Raw genomic sequence first — 16996 nt, forward strand, 5'->3', positions numbered from 1 at the left:
TCATGCCACACTCCCATGCCCAGCCATAGGGGGGTTAAAACCCCAGCTGAGTCATGGGAGTAGTAGGCATGTATTATAGAGTACCAGATTTATACATATACTTACTTGTCTACCCTATCACCAAACAATTACTGAAGAATAAATGAATCATACAGAATAACTGACACCAGACTATGGAAATGCATGGAGAAAGGATGCAGCTGTTTATATATTCATAAATCAAAGTTTCAATAACCAAAATCAGATATCAACATCTCGTATGTAAATTATATTTTATAATAAACCTTCTTAGCCAGGCACTGTACTTTCAATGCCCGCCATGCTGAAAAGTTCTGCCATGACCACAGCCAGAACTAACATTTACCTACCGCCACGCCAAGCCAAGTTAACTCCTTAACTTGGGCTTGGCCCTTCCCACACCAAAAGAGCTTTCTCAATGGCATTTTGCAAGCCTGTATTAAAAATATCCAGGCCAATGGGTGACAAGTGCACCCCATCATCACGAAACAGCCCTTGTCCTGCATCTTCCAACTTATGGTGTCCGTAAACCTGTATATGACGCTGTTTGGCGAACTTATCAATGGTGTGGTTGAGCTTACGTCTGCATTTTTCCAGTGGCTTCAGCTGGCCATTTTGCCAGCACAATCTAGGTATATTCTCCGACCACACCAATGCTACGTCCGGCATTAACAAACATAACTGTGACAAGTCATATTTAATAGCTCTAATTATATCTATAGTCTTATAGAAACCAAGGTCATTACCCCCTAGATGAATAACAATCATCCCAGGGTATCCCCACTGTTTAACCATTAAGGATATAGAAGCTAACAAATCAAACCATTTAAGGCTTCCAGTACCCTTCCATCTGATAATTTATCTGTCTTTAGGCAAGCTAAGATTCAATCCATATGTGTGCTGTTCTGCTCTTCTCATCGCCCACCTAACGTATGAGTGGCCAACTATCCAAATTTGTAAAAGATCTGAAAGAAACAAGTTACTATTAGCCCAATAAAGTTACACCAATGATGGTCTGATGTAAAGTTTGTATCGGTTGGAGGACCATCTTCCAATTTTCTTAATCATTCTCTCATTTTCTCCCCAGAGAGCAGCCTGAGTGGCCGCCCCAATTCTGAATGAATGGGAGCGGTAGTTTTTATCGGGAATGCCTAATTTTTTCAAACACATGCTGAAAACTTTGTTAAATTGAAATTTGGAGAGATACTCTCCATTTCTGTGCATGAATAAAGGCCCATCCGACTCAGGCCGGATGTCACAAAATGTTTGAAAATTCCTGACAGGACACAAAAGTGAATCAACAAAATGGCCAAGCCAAATAATGCATCCTTTACCCACCGCATCTGTTTTGGATACATGAATATTGATACGAAGTCTGTTCCCCATTAGAGCAATATCATTACGCAAAATTCCACCTGGTGTAAATTTATATGCATTACTGCAAAATAAACAATAACAAATAATGTTCTTGTCACGGTCGGCACCCTAAACCAGAACTGATGCCAAGTTCCCTGGTCTTGGCTCGGCTTCGGGAGGAGCCCTTAGCTACTCAGATGCCACCTGGACTTAACGAGGGGAACAAGGCGAGGAGTTCTGGCAAGCAAAGGGGCACGACTGTAGTTAAAGTCAGTTAGGCCGAAGATCACGGTACAAAAGGATTAGGCAAGTTCGTAGTCAGGCAGGCTGGGTCGAGGCAGGCAGAAATCAAGGAACGTCAGACAGGCAAAGGTCAAACCGAATAATCAAACAGCAGGATCAGGCGGAAATCAAGGTCAATGTACAAGCCGGGGTCAGGATACGGATAGCAGAATAGTCGGGAACAGGCCGGGTCAAAACCACAGGAAAACACTAGCAGGATACAGGAACTAACACACAAGGCTCAGAAAAGGCACCAGGAATCAATCCTATCACGGGCAATCAAAATGTGAACAATGTCCCTTTAAATACCTTTAAATTTCGCGCCATTGCGCGCTGACGTCATAACGCCAGCGCGCATGCGCCTTTACTATGCGGAAGTGCGCGCGCGCGTGCACTTAAGAAGAAGCCGGCGAAGGGATAGGACAGCGTGGCGGGCGTCCCCGCTGATGGCGCCGATGGGGACGCCCGTCGCGCCGGTAAGGTATTTTTTATTACAGTTCTAAATAAACAGGTTTCATAATCATCAAAACAGACTTGGGGCAGGACTTTAACCAGTTTACAAAGCAACGTGACCGTAATGGGTTTTCCGGTATCAGATTTGGCCTTATTGCGTGCTAAGCCTTTAAGAAACTGCTGTACAAGTGGTTCTTTGGTGAAGTTAATTATATTTAGCAATCTGGCCCAAAATGAAATCCCAGCCACTTTCCTTTTAATACTATTAATAGATTGCCCCTTCTGGGCACAATCTAAAACAAACAGTATCAGTAAGTCACTGTCACACAGGGTCACTGAAAAAACATTGCAGCCTTTAAAGCTTTGCCAGTCTGTCCAGGATGATAAATAATCGTTCCAGGTTTTAACGGCCACTGAATCGTGTAATGCTGACATTATCTTGGGAATACTAAGTCCCACAGATAATTGGGACAGGTGATTCCCACTTTGCATGCATTCCTTTGTAGCTCCCAAAAAGTCTAAAACTGCAAGCTAGATAAAGCGTCAGCAGTTTTATTATATATACTAGGAATATGCCTTGCCTTAACCATAATGTTGTGAGACAGAGCTCTAAGGACAAATTGTCTTAGTAAGTTTAGTACTGGTGGTGATGAAGAGGACATGTTATTAATAACTTGCACGACACCCAAATTATCACAATTTACTATAATTTTCTTATTTGATAATTCCAACCCCCAAATTTTAATAGGAACCAAAATTGGAAAAAATTCCAGTAGTACCATATTTTTAGTGAGCCCCGCCTCTGTCCATTTTGTTGGCCAGGTGCCCACGGACCATTGGTTTTGAAAAAATGCCCCAAATCCTACTGTAGATGCAGCATCCGTGAACAGTTGCAGGGTCTCATTGTCCACATATTCCTCTTGCCAGCAAGTTTTTCCATTAAAGTGTTCTAGAAATTGTTGCCATATTAACAAATGGCTCTTAACTTCCAAAGGAATACGAATATGCCAGTTAGGATTCTTAATGCCTGCTGTCAAAGCACACAATCTCTTGGTTAAGACCCGACCAATTGACATGATCCTAGTGGCAAAGTTTAAGTGGCCAATGAGACTCTACAACTGCATTTATTTACTGCAGGTTAAAGTGGTAGCCACCAGCAATTTTAGCTTGTTAACTTTATCCTCAGGGAGTATAAACTCCATCCTAATCGAATCTATTTCTATTCCTAGAAAAACTATAGATGTAGTCGGATAAAAAAGAGGGTACTCTTTTCTGGTGCAAGGGGAATACCAAATTCCTGTGCTAGCCATACAAATGTGTTAAGCATACTTCTACAGGTGTCTGTTCCATGGGGGCCCAAGAACAAGAAATGATCCACATAATGAATGACATATTCTGACCCAGTTTCCCATTTAAGGGACCATTCCACAAAAGTTGAGAAAGCTTCGAAATAAAAACATGAAAGGGAGCACCCTATGGGAAGGCACCTGTCGAAATAGAACAGTCCATCAAAGTGGAACCCCAGTAGGTGAAAACACTTAGGATTGATAGGAAGTAACCGAAAGGCAGATTGTATATCACACTTTGACATCAAAACTCCCTTACCACATTTGCGCAGCAGTGATAATGCCTCATCCAAAGAAGAATAGGATACAGTACACAACTCGATATCTATACCATCGTTCACTGAATCCTCCATGGGAAATGACAAATGGTGTATGAGTCTATATGTCCCAGGGTCTTTTTTAGGGACCACCCCCAATGGTTAGACTTTAAAATTCAGGAAGGGGAACTCAGTGAATTGACCGAGAATTTTCCCAAGCTCAAACTCTTTTCTAATTTTTTCCCTACCTGTGGTATCCAAAAACCACATTGAAAATCGGATCTAAGCAGTTCACCCTTCAGTTTGTCGGGATATATGCTTAGCCAAGGCAACATTTTTGCTAAGTTCACTGGTGACGTCGCTTTTTCCTTGATGATCTTTTGTGTTGGGTTTGTTACCTGTAAATTTGCGAACACAGCAAAATGCTGGGTGATTCCCCGCACAGTGCACACATTCGTGCATGTACCGACACGCGGCTTGCCACTTGCATGTCGTCTCATTGTAAGCCCAACACACATTGGGTTTTGTTGTTGTTGGGCGAGTTGTGGATGGAAATGTCGGCTTTGGTGCCAACATTCCCATCCATAAGTCCACGTCTTTCTGACCCCAAGTCAACCCTGGATGTACTGCAAGTTTTTTGACGAAAACGTTTATCATAAATGAACCACGAGTTACCGCCATATGCACAGTATGCTTCCAGTATAATATCCAGTCGTTTAAACAACTGAGGTGAAAGATGTGGCTTTTTTGAACATAGCACATTTGCAAAAATACAAAAAGCCTGCAACCAGTTAGAAAATGTTCTGGCTACTGGCCGCCTTCTAGTTTCCTCACTATCTTCCTTTTTCTCCATTTTTATTAATATAAGACGTTAACAAAGACAATATGTCAGTGTATTCCTCTCTCATAATCTTGTCCTTAATGGAAGAAGAGAGGTGGAGACTTAGTGGGGTAGGGTCACAGACAGTTACGTCCATCAAACTGGCTTCTGAAACCCCAATAGGGATAACTCTGTCTGAAGCCCCAGACCCATCTTGCAATTTGTTAATAACTGTGGACAGTGACTGCATCACTTCCTTAATTACAGTAATGTCATTTAAATGAGATACATTACCAAGTTGCTGAAGTGTAGAGGGAGTCTGAGTTACACTGGTGCTTGGAGTCTGGAAGTCCTTTTGTCTCTGTGAGATAGGAGGTTGTGGCGCAGATACAGCACGTAACTCACCACTTTGCAGAGTTGAAGGACCAGGTTGCTCCAGGTTCCCAGTGTGCTGAGGTGGGGATACTGCAGGCCATTTGAGAGATTTACTAGGGCCCTGCATCCCTGACTTCTTATGCTTTATAGCTCCCTTCTTTGCAGGCACTTTCCCGACAAGGTGATGCTTTATAAGTGGCCTGGGAATGCTGCTTGAAGCACTATCTACGTCAGCACTAGCCGCATCCTCTGACTGGTCTTCCAACAAATGCTGCTCTGGGACCAGACATAAAATGCGTGTAAATTCCTCAGGTGCCACATGGTGGCGCAGTATCTTCAATATCTTCCTTAGCAGGCTGGGCAGTGAGGACTCCTCCCCTCTCCATGACAGGAAACTAGCTGAAACGGCAATGGAGGTGCCTCCCCAGGATTTCCACACCCGGCGCACAGCTAGCCTGGGTAAGCGCCTTAAATAACCTTGTGTCTGCTGACTGTCAGGTGGGCTGTGTGGACCAATCAAGTGTGGGAGCCTAATGTTCCCTATAACTTCACTAATACTGCCACACAGTCCACCAGACTCCACACCCAGGACACCAGCTTCATGCCACACTCCCATGCCCAGCCATAGGGGGGTTAAAACCCCAGCTGGGTCAATCTTCTCAATGATAATTATCATGACAAGAAACATACAACTTAATGGAGAATAATGTAATTCTGTAATTTTTGACCTTACAATGTTCATGTGAAGAAATCCTTTTTAGAAGGACCACCTCCAGTTCCACACCTAAACAAAATATATGAATGCTTTTATTGTGTTGGCTACAATAAGAAATCCCATGACAACGTAGTCACTTTTTGCTACTCATTGTTGACCAAATGCATCCCTTTCTTTCCAGTGTAAGCAGTAGAATACATGCCTTAGCATGCTTTGGCACTACCCCTACTAAACTACTGCAACTTGCTACTAACTGGCCTCACTAACTCCCATCCCTTTACCTTATATTCTGTATTAAACAATGCTACCAGAATGATCCTCCATCATAAAGGAGAGTACAGGGCATTAACAATTTTTGGGAATATTATGGTAATGACTATTTACTGTATAAATTTGTTGTTGTACTCAACAGCCTTGGGTACATAAGTAGTGCAATTTCTTCCTGAGGACAATATTCTTTGAGTGTAAGTCTTGGTATAGGAACGAAGGGTTTGGGTTCCTAGAGCACTGGGCTGACTTTTCCTTGGAGCACCTATATAGCTGTGATGGATAGGTGGTCTGTTGTGTTAACTAGGGCAAAGAATGGCTAAGAGGCTAGAGGAGTGTTAAACCTTTTTACTGTTTCACTTTTTGGGGCCTTTCCTCGGGGGGACTTTTAGTTTACCCAGGAAAACAATATATTGTTTTTTTCAGGACAACCTAAGCTTTCAAAATATGGTAATTCCAATTCTGTAACAAGATATAGGCTTCTAAATGTCTAAAAAAAAAAATCAAATTTTCCATAATATAAACACACATACCAGAATCATAAATTATTTTATGCACGAAAATACAACTGATTTGGAAATTCCCATGTATCCTGAACGTGCCAATACCAAATATATATATAGTTTTATGAAAATTTCTCACTTGTATAGGTCAAAAACTCCCAGCAATACACTACCAAATTTCCAAAACACTGCTTCAGAAAGCTGCATACTTTAGATTTCAAGGCCAAAAAGTTCCACTAACAGAAGGTTTATCCCAGAAAATTGTACATTTTTGGAAAGAACAGATTGTTGGGAATTCAGAATAGGCAAAACTGTCTGTCAACTCCAAACTATCAAGCCGCAGTGCTTTCCAAAATTTATTGGTTTTTATCAAAATTTGTGAAATCTTTTAAAAATTGCTTCAAAGCATCCATCCGTCTATAGTATCTTATCTCCTACAGGTCACAAAGTAACCAAATAAAACACCCTAAATATGAATTCCAGGGGTCCACTGAACAGTTTACCTAAGTATGTGGCATGTAGGGGCCCCAATGTGAACATACCCCCATATGATCTATCATTTCTGTCATTTCAGCTCCTGCAAAATCAACACATTTACATCATTATACCTGTATGTGGGATAAAGCTAGTAAAAAGTATGCTCACCCCAGAAAGTCATATATTTTTGGAAAGGACACATTCCCGCGAATCTAAAATGGGTACCCGTGTCTTTTTACTATAAAGTGTCAAGCCGCAAAGCTTTTCTTAAGTTAGCAATTTTGATGACATTTCCAAAAATCCCCTCAAAGCTTCAATTTTGCAGCATCTTATCTCCCACATAGCATTAGGTACCAAGATAAAACACCCTAAATTTGAACGCCAGGGGTCCACTGAACAGTTTAATACCAAATATGTATAGGTTTATCTCAATATGTGGCATGTAGGGGCCCCAATGGGAACATACCCCCATATGATCTATCATTTCAGCTCCTGCACAATCAACACATTTACATCCTTTATGTGGGATAATACTACAAAAAAGTACACTCACCCCAGAAAGCCATATATTTTTGGAAAGTACACATTTCCCCGAATCTATAATGGGTACACATTTATTTTTACTCCAAAGTACCAAGCTGTAAAGCTTTCCTAAATTTGCAGATTTTTATGACATTTCAGAAAATCGCATAAAAATGTTGCAATTTGCCGCATTTATCTCTCACAATTTCTTGATAAAGATCAGATAAAGGCAAATGACCCCAAATAGGAACACCTAAGGTCTACTGAACAGTTTGATGCCCAATATGCATAGATATACCAAAGTCTGTGGTATGTACAGACCCCAAAATGTAAATAGCGCATATTCTCGCCTGCCAACTCAGCTTTTGCATACAGAGCCCCCTGTCAGCGTATTATATTCCATAACACCCCCTAACTATACAGAGACCCCCAGAAAACCATATATTTTTGGAAAGTACACATTCTGACAAATCCAACATGGGTAAAGAGTCCTTTCTACACCAAAGTACCTATCTGCAAAGCTTTCCTAAACTTATTGTTTTTTATGACATTTCAGAAAATCACCTAAAAATGTTACAATTTGCCACATTTCTTGCATACAAAGGCACATCACCCCAAGTAGGAACACCTAAGGTCTACTGAACAGTTTGATGCCCTATATGCATAGATATACCAAAGTCGGTGGGATGTACAGACCCCAAAATGAAAATAGTGCATATGGATTTCTCGCCTGCCAACTCTTTTTTGCGTACAGAACCCCCTGTCAGTGTATTATGTGCCTTAACACCCCCTAACTATACAGAGACCCCCAGAAAACCATATATTTTTGTAAAATACACATTCTGTTGAATTCAAAATAGTGTGGTATGGTGACAAAAAGGTCCCCGGTTTCCTGGGGAAAAGTGATTGACAACATGTATGTTGGGCCACGGATTCTCAGACATTTTTACTGAGGTGAGACCAGCAGTGTTTTGGGGCATAGAAACACTTTGTTTCTCTGCAGTTTTTTTAAATTGTTGATCCGGGGCTGGTCTTACTGGGAATCCGCAAGAGCAGGGTGGGTGGATTCCCAAATCCATAGGCCAGGTTTTTCAGGAGGCCCTAGGCCTATTTGTAGTACACCTGAAGCTGTGCAGGGGAGCTGATGAGCCTGTGTGTGTGAGAGAGAGACACGCTGCTGGATTTGCTCAGCTTCAGGAGAAAGAGAAGCATTTATTTTTGTGTTAGCCAGGAGGCTTGATATTTCTGTTCAAACTGTTGTTTTATACCCCCTGCGAGGGGAAACTTCTGCAGCCACTGAAAAATAAACGCGAGCAGGAAGCCCTTACACCGGTCTTGGTGTGTGAAGTTGCCTCATTTGTAGCCTACCAGCGAGTGAACCCCCACAATTGGTGTTTCGGATGCGGGCAACGATTGCCACACGCGGGAGTCGCCTGACCACAGTAAGTCTCCTGTGGGAATTGTGTGGACTGTATATCGTATAAGTGATATTTAAAGGGACACTGCACATAAAAGCTATAATATGGAGGATGTCCTCAAGGCTTTGCTGCAATCCACGGCTACCTTACAAAGGGCCCACCAGGAGAGCCTGGTGCTACAGCAGCAGTCTAATGTCAACCAGCAGGAGGCAAATCGTTTGTTGGAAGCCCAGATTACAGCACTGGCACAGGCTGCAGAGAAAGACCGGCAGTTGCAAATTGAGCTGGTAAAACAGCTGACAGCCAAGGTCTCTGGGGATGCTGCTGTGGCCCCTGGAGTGCATCGCTCCATCCCAGGCAGCAACCTCCTGCAGAGAATGACTGGGCAGGATGATGTGGAGGCTTTCCTCTGTACTTTTGAGAGGACAGCAGAGCAGCAAGCCTGGTCGAAGGAGCAGTGGGCGATGATTGTTGCACCACTACTAGTGGGGGATGCCCAGAAAGCTTTTTATGATCTGTCCTCCGAGGACGCCAAGGACTATGACAAGCTGAAGGCTGAAATCCTGCGGAGACTGGGGGTAACCACCTCTGTGAGGGCCCAGCGGGTCCACAGTTGGGACTTTAAGGTTAAGGGGTCACCGCGTTCCCAGATGTATGATCTCGTTAACCTAGTGAAACGTTGGCTGCAGCCAGACTTGCTTTCCGGACCTCAGGTAGTGGAAAGGGTCACAATGGACCGATACCAGAGAGCCCTTCCCACAGAATTACGGCGGTGGGTGAGCCAGTCTGACCCAAATACAGCAGACCAGTTGGTGGAACTGGTGGAGCGATACCTCGCTGCTGAGGACTTCACTACCCGGGCGGTGTCCACCCCGAAGAGGCTGTCTGCAGTTGTCCTACCCAAGAATTCGGCTACAGTGGAGAAGCCCAGCACAGAGGACCCCGGGAACCCAGGTTCAGAGTCAACAAGAGGAAGATCTCGCGGAGACAGCCCACGCCAGACCCGCAGAGCTCCCCAGTGCTGGAGGTGCCGAGAGTGGGGACATATTGCCCCCAACTGCCCAGCTGATCCAGAACCCATGGAGTGTGGAACAGAGAGGAAGTTGTCTCTGTTCGCTCGACCAGGTCTTGTTGCGGATCCTGAGGTACCTACTTGTGTCGTCCAGATTGGTAAGCGCACTGTGAATGCACTGTTAGACACAGGTAGCTTAGTCACACTGGTAAACACACAACTCCTGAAAGACTGTCCTTTAACCCAGCGTCAAGTGGGAGTGGTGTGTGTACATGGGGACTGTAAGAAATACCCTACGGCCCTAGTGACTTTTGTGACCCCCGCAGGGACTGTGTGCCATGAAGTGGCAGTGTCTCCCATACTCCTGCACAGTGTAATTTTGGGCAGAGACTTCCCCTTATTTCGAGAACTGTGCCAGGAACAGGTTCCGGAGACTGAGCATGGGGAGGGGAGACTCCGCCCAATTGAACTGGATCCTTCTACAGGGACTGTTAATGACAGTACAATGTCTGGGGGAGAGAAAGTGGGACCACTCGTGTTGTTATTGATGTTATTGTAAATGGTACTGATGAGGGGTCAGAAGAAAATGAGTTGTTTCCCTTAGCTGTATTAGTTGGCGAATCTGAAGCAACTGCGGAGACTGTTGAGGAACCTAGCATGCCTGAGCTAGAGGTCTCCCGCGATAACTTTGGAACCGCCCAGCTAAGGGACCCAACCCTTACTAAAGCTTGGGAAAATGTCACCATTAATAATGAGAACACAGAAAATCCTGGTGTAGATTGTGTATTTCCTCACCTTGTTGTACAAAATGACTTGCTTTACTATGTGGATAAGATTCGAGGGGAGATTGTGGAACAGCTAGTGGTTCCCCAGCCATATAGGAGAACGGTTCTCAATCTGGCCCATTCTCATCCACTAGGTGGCCACCTAGCATATGAGAAAACCAAAGACCGAGTGTTACAGCGGTTCTTTTGGCCGGGGGTACATGCAGATATAAAGAGCCATTGTGAATCCTGCCCAGAGTGTCAGAAATCTGCTCCAATGCCCCATTTTCGCAGCCCGTTAGTCCCATTGCCAGTAATTGAAATTCCATTTGAGCGTATTGCAATGGACTTGGTAGGGCCACTAATAAAATCTGCTAGGGGGCATCAGTACATTTTGGTAGTCATGGACTATGCCACTCGGTATCCAGAGGCTGTTCCCTTAAGGAACACCTCCTCAAAAACCATTGCCCGAGAGCTGTTCCACATGTTCACCCGTACGGGAATTCCAAAAGAGATACTTACAGATCAGGGGACTCCCTTCATGTCTAGAGTAATGAAGGAATTGTGCAAGTTTCTCCAAATCAAACAGTTACGCACATCTGTTTATCATCCCCAAACTGACGGGTTGGTAGAAATGTTCAACAAGACCCTCAAGGGGATGTTAAAAAAGTGGTTGATAAAGATGGGAGGAATTGGGATTGTTTACTTCCCTATCTTATGTTTGCCATTAGAGAAGTCCCACAGGCCTCTACGGGGTTTTCCCCCTTCGAGTTGTTATATGGGCGCCACCCACGAGGGCTGTTGGACGTGGCAAAGGAGACATGGGAATCTGAATCCACCCCATACAAAAGTGTGGTAGAGCATGTTGCAGACATGCAAGACCGTCTTGCAATGGTCATGCCCCTTGTGAGAGAGCATATGCTTCAGGCCCAGGAAGCTCAAAGCCGGATATATAATAGATCGGCTCGTGTCCGAACTTTCCAGCCTGGGGACAGGGTGTTAGTCTTGGTTCCTACAGTAGAAAGTAAGTTCCTGGCCAAATGGCAGGGCCCTTACGAGATTATAGAGCGCATAGGGGAAGTTAATTATAAGGTGTCCCAACCAGACAGGCGTAAGAAGGAGCAGCTCTATCATGTGAACTTAATTAAGTCCTGGAAAGATAGGGAAGCCCTGTCAGCCTATTCTATAGCTGTAGAGGTAGAAATCCCTCATGTGCCTGAGGTAAAAGTGGCTGAGACCCTCACTAACAGTCAGAAGCAGGAAATGAGAGAATTCCTGATCAGGAATAGACAAATATTCTCAGACCAGCCTGGGCTTACTGAGATAATAAAACATGACATTATAACTGGACCTGGGGTTAAAGTCAATGTCAGACCTTATAGGATACCCGAGGCCCGACGCCAGGCAGTCGCAGAGGAGATTAAAAAGATGTTGGAGCTGGATGTAATTGAGGAGTCCCATAGTGACTGGTCCAGCCCCATTGTCCTTGTCCCAAAACTGGATGGTAGCATCCGATTTTGCAATTACTTCAGAAAGTTAAATGAGGTCAGCAAGTTTGATGCATATCCAATGCCCCGGGTAGATGAGTTGATTGAAAGGCTAGGACAGGCCCGATACATCACCACTCTAGATCTTACCAAGGGGTATTGGCAGGTACCCCTCACCGAAGGGGCAAAAGAGAAGACGGCCTTTTCCACTCCTGAGGGGCAGTGGCAATATAAACGCTTACCGTTTGGCTTACATGGGGCCCCAGCCACGTTTCAGAGAATGATGGATCGCATTCTCAAACCACACAGAGGGTATGCTTCAGCCTACCTGGACGATGTGGTTATCTTTAGCCCGGACTGGGAAAGTCATTTGCCTCGGGTACAAGCGGTCCTTGACTCTATCTGGAAGGCTGGTCTGACAGCAAACCCCAAAAAGTGTGCCATGGGGTTAGAAGAGGCCCGCTATTTGGGGTATGTTATTGGAAGAGGGGTAGTCAAGCCCCAGGTGTCCAAAATTGAGGGAATTCAGCAGTGGCCCCGGCCCAATTCCAAGAAGCAAGTGAGGGCTTTTCTTGGGATAGTGGGGTATTATAGGAGATTTGTCCCCAATTTTGCCTCCCTAGCATCCCCACTTACTGACCTCACAAAAGGGAGTAAAGCTGGAGCAGTTACATGGACCCCAGAGGCAGAGGAAGCCTTTCTAAACCTGAAGGCATCCTTGTGCAGATACCCTGTGCTGATAGCTCCTAATTTCAAGAAAGAGTTCCTTGTACAGACTGATGCCTCTGAGGTTGGGTTAGGGGCTGTTCTGTCACAAGTGGTGAATGGGGAAGAACACCCGGTAGCATACCTAAGTAGGAAACTAACCCCCGCTGAATGCAGGTATGCCATTGTTGAGAGGGAGTGTCTGGCCATCAAGTGGGCATTGGAGAGCCTGAGATATTATCTCTTAGGGAGGCAGTTCAAACTTATCACCGACCATGCCCCACTTAAATGGATGGCCCAAAATAGGGAAAAGAATGCCAGGGTCACCAGGTGGTTCTTGTTGCTTCAGAATTTTAAGTTCTCAGTGGAACATAGACCTGGAAAGTTGCAAGGTAATGCAGATGCTCTCTCCATGGTATATTCGTTGATGGCATGCTGTGCTCAGCCCCACGGGCTTGAGCAGAGGGGGGGGATATGTGGTATGGTGACAAAAAGGTCCCCGGTTTCCTGGGGAAAAGTGATTGACAACATGTATGTTGGGCCACGGATTCTCAGACATTTTTACTGAGGTGAGACCAGCAGTGTTTTGGGGCATAGAAACACTTTGTTTCTCTGCAGTTTTTTTAAATTGTTGATCCGGGGCTGGTCTTACTGGGAATCCGCAAGAGCAGGGTGGGTGGATTCCCAAATCCATAGGCCAGGTTTTTCAGGAGGCCCTAGGCCTATTTGTAGTACACCTGAAGCTGTGCAGGGGAGCTGATGAGCCTGTGTGTGTAAGAGAGAGACACGCTGCTGGATTTGCTCAGCTTCAGGAGAAAGAGAAGCATTTATTTTTGTGTTAGCCAGGAGGCTTGATATTTCTGTTCAAACTGTTGTTTTATACCCCCTGCGAGGGGAAACTTCTGCAGCCGCTGAAAAATAAACGCGGGCAGGAAGCCCTTACACCGGTCTTGGTGTGTGAAGTTGCCTGATTTGCAGCCTACCAGCGAGTGAACCCCCACAATAGGTAAAGTTATTTTTCTACACCAAAGTTACACAAATGGAGAAGCTATGCTAAAAACAGATCAGGAACACTAATACAGGGATAAAAATGCAATAAAACCACAAAAATTGTGCAAATCGTTGAAACAACAAAATAAGTCACACAACAGTGTAATTAGTGGTCAGAATATCAGATCCAATAGTCACGCTGTCAAAATGAACAGTTTTTAGGGAAAAGAAACAAGAAACAAAGTGGTAAAATGGAAAAAAATAAACAAGTGTTTGTGTATACAAGTGTGTACATGTGTAAAAGTAGTGTGACAGTGTGTATATGAGTGTAAATAAGTGTGAAAAAAACAGCTAAAACTGCTAAATTTTTTGCTCTATGTGTGTATAAGTGTATGTAAGTGTGTGTAAGTGAGTGTAAGTGTGAGTGCAAAAAAATAAACACCTTACCTGTCCTGAAGCAGGGATCGCTTTGCTCTGTCCTTCATACAGCAGTCAACTCAGTGGGCAGCAGCGATGGGAGGAAGCAGGAACAAGCAGCAGACGTGATGCGATCGTGTCTACTGCTTGTAGGTAGGTCCTGCAATGACAGTCCCCCTGGCTTGTTGCCCAGGGGGCTGTCATCACTAAAAAAATCTCTGCAGAAGCGGTACATGCCGCTTCTGCAGAGAGAATCTTTAACTGACAAACAACGTGCGAGTAGAGATGTAGCGAACTGTTCGCCGGAGAAATAATTCGCACGAAAATCGGGTGTTCGCAAGTTCGCGAACTTTTAGCGAAGTTCACAATTTTGGGTTCGCCTTAGCTGGAGCCAAATTCTGACCTCTCACCCCAGAGCCAGCAGATACATGGCAGCCAATCAGGCAGCTCTCCCTCCTGGACCACCCCCGTACCACTCCCTTCCATATATAAACCGAAGCCCAGCAGCCATTTTACATTCTGCCTGTGTGTGCTTGATGAGTTAGCATAGGGAGAGAAGCTGTGCAGGGGTTTGAGGGACAGTTTAGGTAGCATTGCTGACTAGTAATCTACTTTCTACTGCTCTGTATGTAGCTGCTGTGGGCAGCTGTCCTGCTGATCTCATCTACTGTAACCCAATAGTCCTTGTAAGGACTGCTTTTATTTTCTGATTACTGTTACTCTTCTTTTCATTGTGTACTGCAGCTCCATCTGTGTGTGTTGGAGACAGGTGTGCTGCTCATAGTAGTGCACTAAGCACCAACCACACATTGAACCGGCTGTAAACTTTACACGACTTGATTGGCATGTAGACGCCGGACGTTTTAAAGCAGTTTATTACACAAGTTTAGAAATGTAGTGTGATTTCTGCCCTTTACAGCACACAACGCAACGCTGTGTCAACAACGTATTTTTCAGATAAATTTTTGCCCTTGATCCCCCTCCTGCATGCCACTGTCCAGGTCGTGGCACCCTTTAAACAACTTTAAAATCAGGTTTCTGGCCAGAAATGGCTTTTCTAGGTTTTAAAGTTCGCCTTACCATTGAAGTCTATGGGGTTCGCAAAGTTCGCAAAAGTTCGCACTTTTTGGCAGAAGTTCGCGAACGGGTTCGCGAACTTTTTTTGTGAGGTTCGCTACATCTCTACGTGCGAGACACGTTGTTAGCAGTTAAAGCCTTTTTCTGCAATGACGTGCCATGCACGTTGTTGGCAGTTAAACGGTTAAACTGGGCAAGAGGGGTGAATGAGCTAGAGTATTATGGAGAAGTTAGTGTAGACCTGGCAGTGGGATTATGGGGTATGGGCTGATGGGGCTGATAATACAGTTTACCAGCTAAGGAGATCCCTCTGTTACAAAGAAAACGGGCTTCCCATACACGGGCCAATAGTAGCTGCCGATATTGGTCCCTTGGACCAATTTTTCAACTAATAGGCCCGTGTATGGGCACTTCCGACTGGCCTGCCCGACCGATATCTGGCTTCAAATCGGCCATATCTCGATCGGGCAGGTTAGAAAATCTAGTCGGATCGGGGACCGCATTGGCTCGTAGATGCGGTCCCTGGACCGACTTTACATATGCCAGTCATTATAATTCGAACGTTTGGCCCTAGGGCCAAACGATCGAATTACCCTGGATTCTCCCGATATCGCCAACTCATAGGTGGGGGATATCGGGAAAAGATCCGCTCGCTTGGCGACATCTGCCAGTGTATGGGGACCTTTAAACAGTGAGTCAGTCAGATGTTAGGTTGTTTAAGTTGTGAATGCTTTTGTGGTGGTTACCTTGGTATTATATGGTGATAGGTGGGTAATCAACACCAAGATATCACAGGAAGCCATCTTTTGCATTTCTAAATAGAACTGTTTGTACAGTTGTTTATGGTGAGACAGCATCTTTATGGGAACTACCTGACTAACACAATAAGATTATGATACCTGATTATCTTGTTAGCCAATCAGAACACATCCCTACTTTGGTCAGTGAGATTCTAAGAGTATAACTTGTGAAGGTCTTATACTCATAGAAATATAGGTCTTATACACATAGAAATATAGACACATTGACACACACACAAAGATTATATGTTAGGTTAGGGAGAAGTCCTAATGGAGAAGTCCTGAAGGCTAATCCCTATAGAACAGATCCTGTGGGCACATTTGAAAGAATTCTGTATTATTTGCTGTCTCTGTCTCTGTGCTGGACAATCTGAAAAAAATCGCTTAAGCTCTGGAAAAGAACCGTGGTTGTTTCTTTTTACCAAGCTATGGTAAATATTAGAATCTCCAGTATATTTGTAATAATATACTACATCTATATATATCTACACTACACAACACGTCCGGTAAATTAGGAGAGCTGGTGTTTATGGCATGAACTGAAAATTATGATATAATTGGTATCACTGAAACCTTGTGGGATGAAACGTGTCTGGGAAATGAATTTAAATGGTTACACCTTTTCAGGTGGGACAGAGGGATTAAAAAGGGTGGAGGAATTTTTTATGTAAAGACAGATTTAAAGCCCCTGTATAGATGAGGAGAATAAAGCCCAACTACTATTACAAATGGAGGAGGCTTCACAACTAGGTCAAGTTGTTATAATGAGGAACTTCAATTATCCAGACAGTGACTGGGGTAATTTTAGAAAAAACTAGCAGGTTTGTAAATAGGCTAAATTTTAACTTTTTATTTCAGGTAGTTCAAGAACCTACTAAGAATGATTCTCTTTTGAACCTAGTAATAACTAATAATACTGAACTCATCTCTAGCAT

The sequence above is a fragment of the Xenopus tropicalis genome, chromosome 2, assembly GCF_000004195.4.
Source record: "Xenopus tropicalis strain Nigerian chromosome 2, UCB_Xtro_10.0, whole genome shotgun sequence".
Classification (NCBI taxonomy): domain Eukaryota; kingdom Metazoa; phylum Chordata; class Amphibia; order Anura; family Pipidae; genus Xenopus; species Xenopus tropicalis.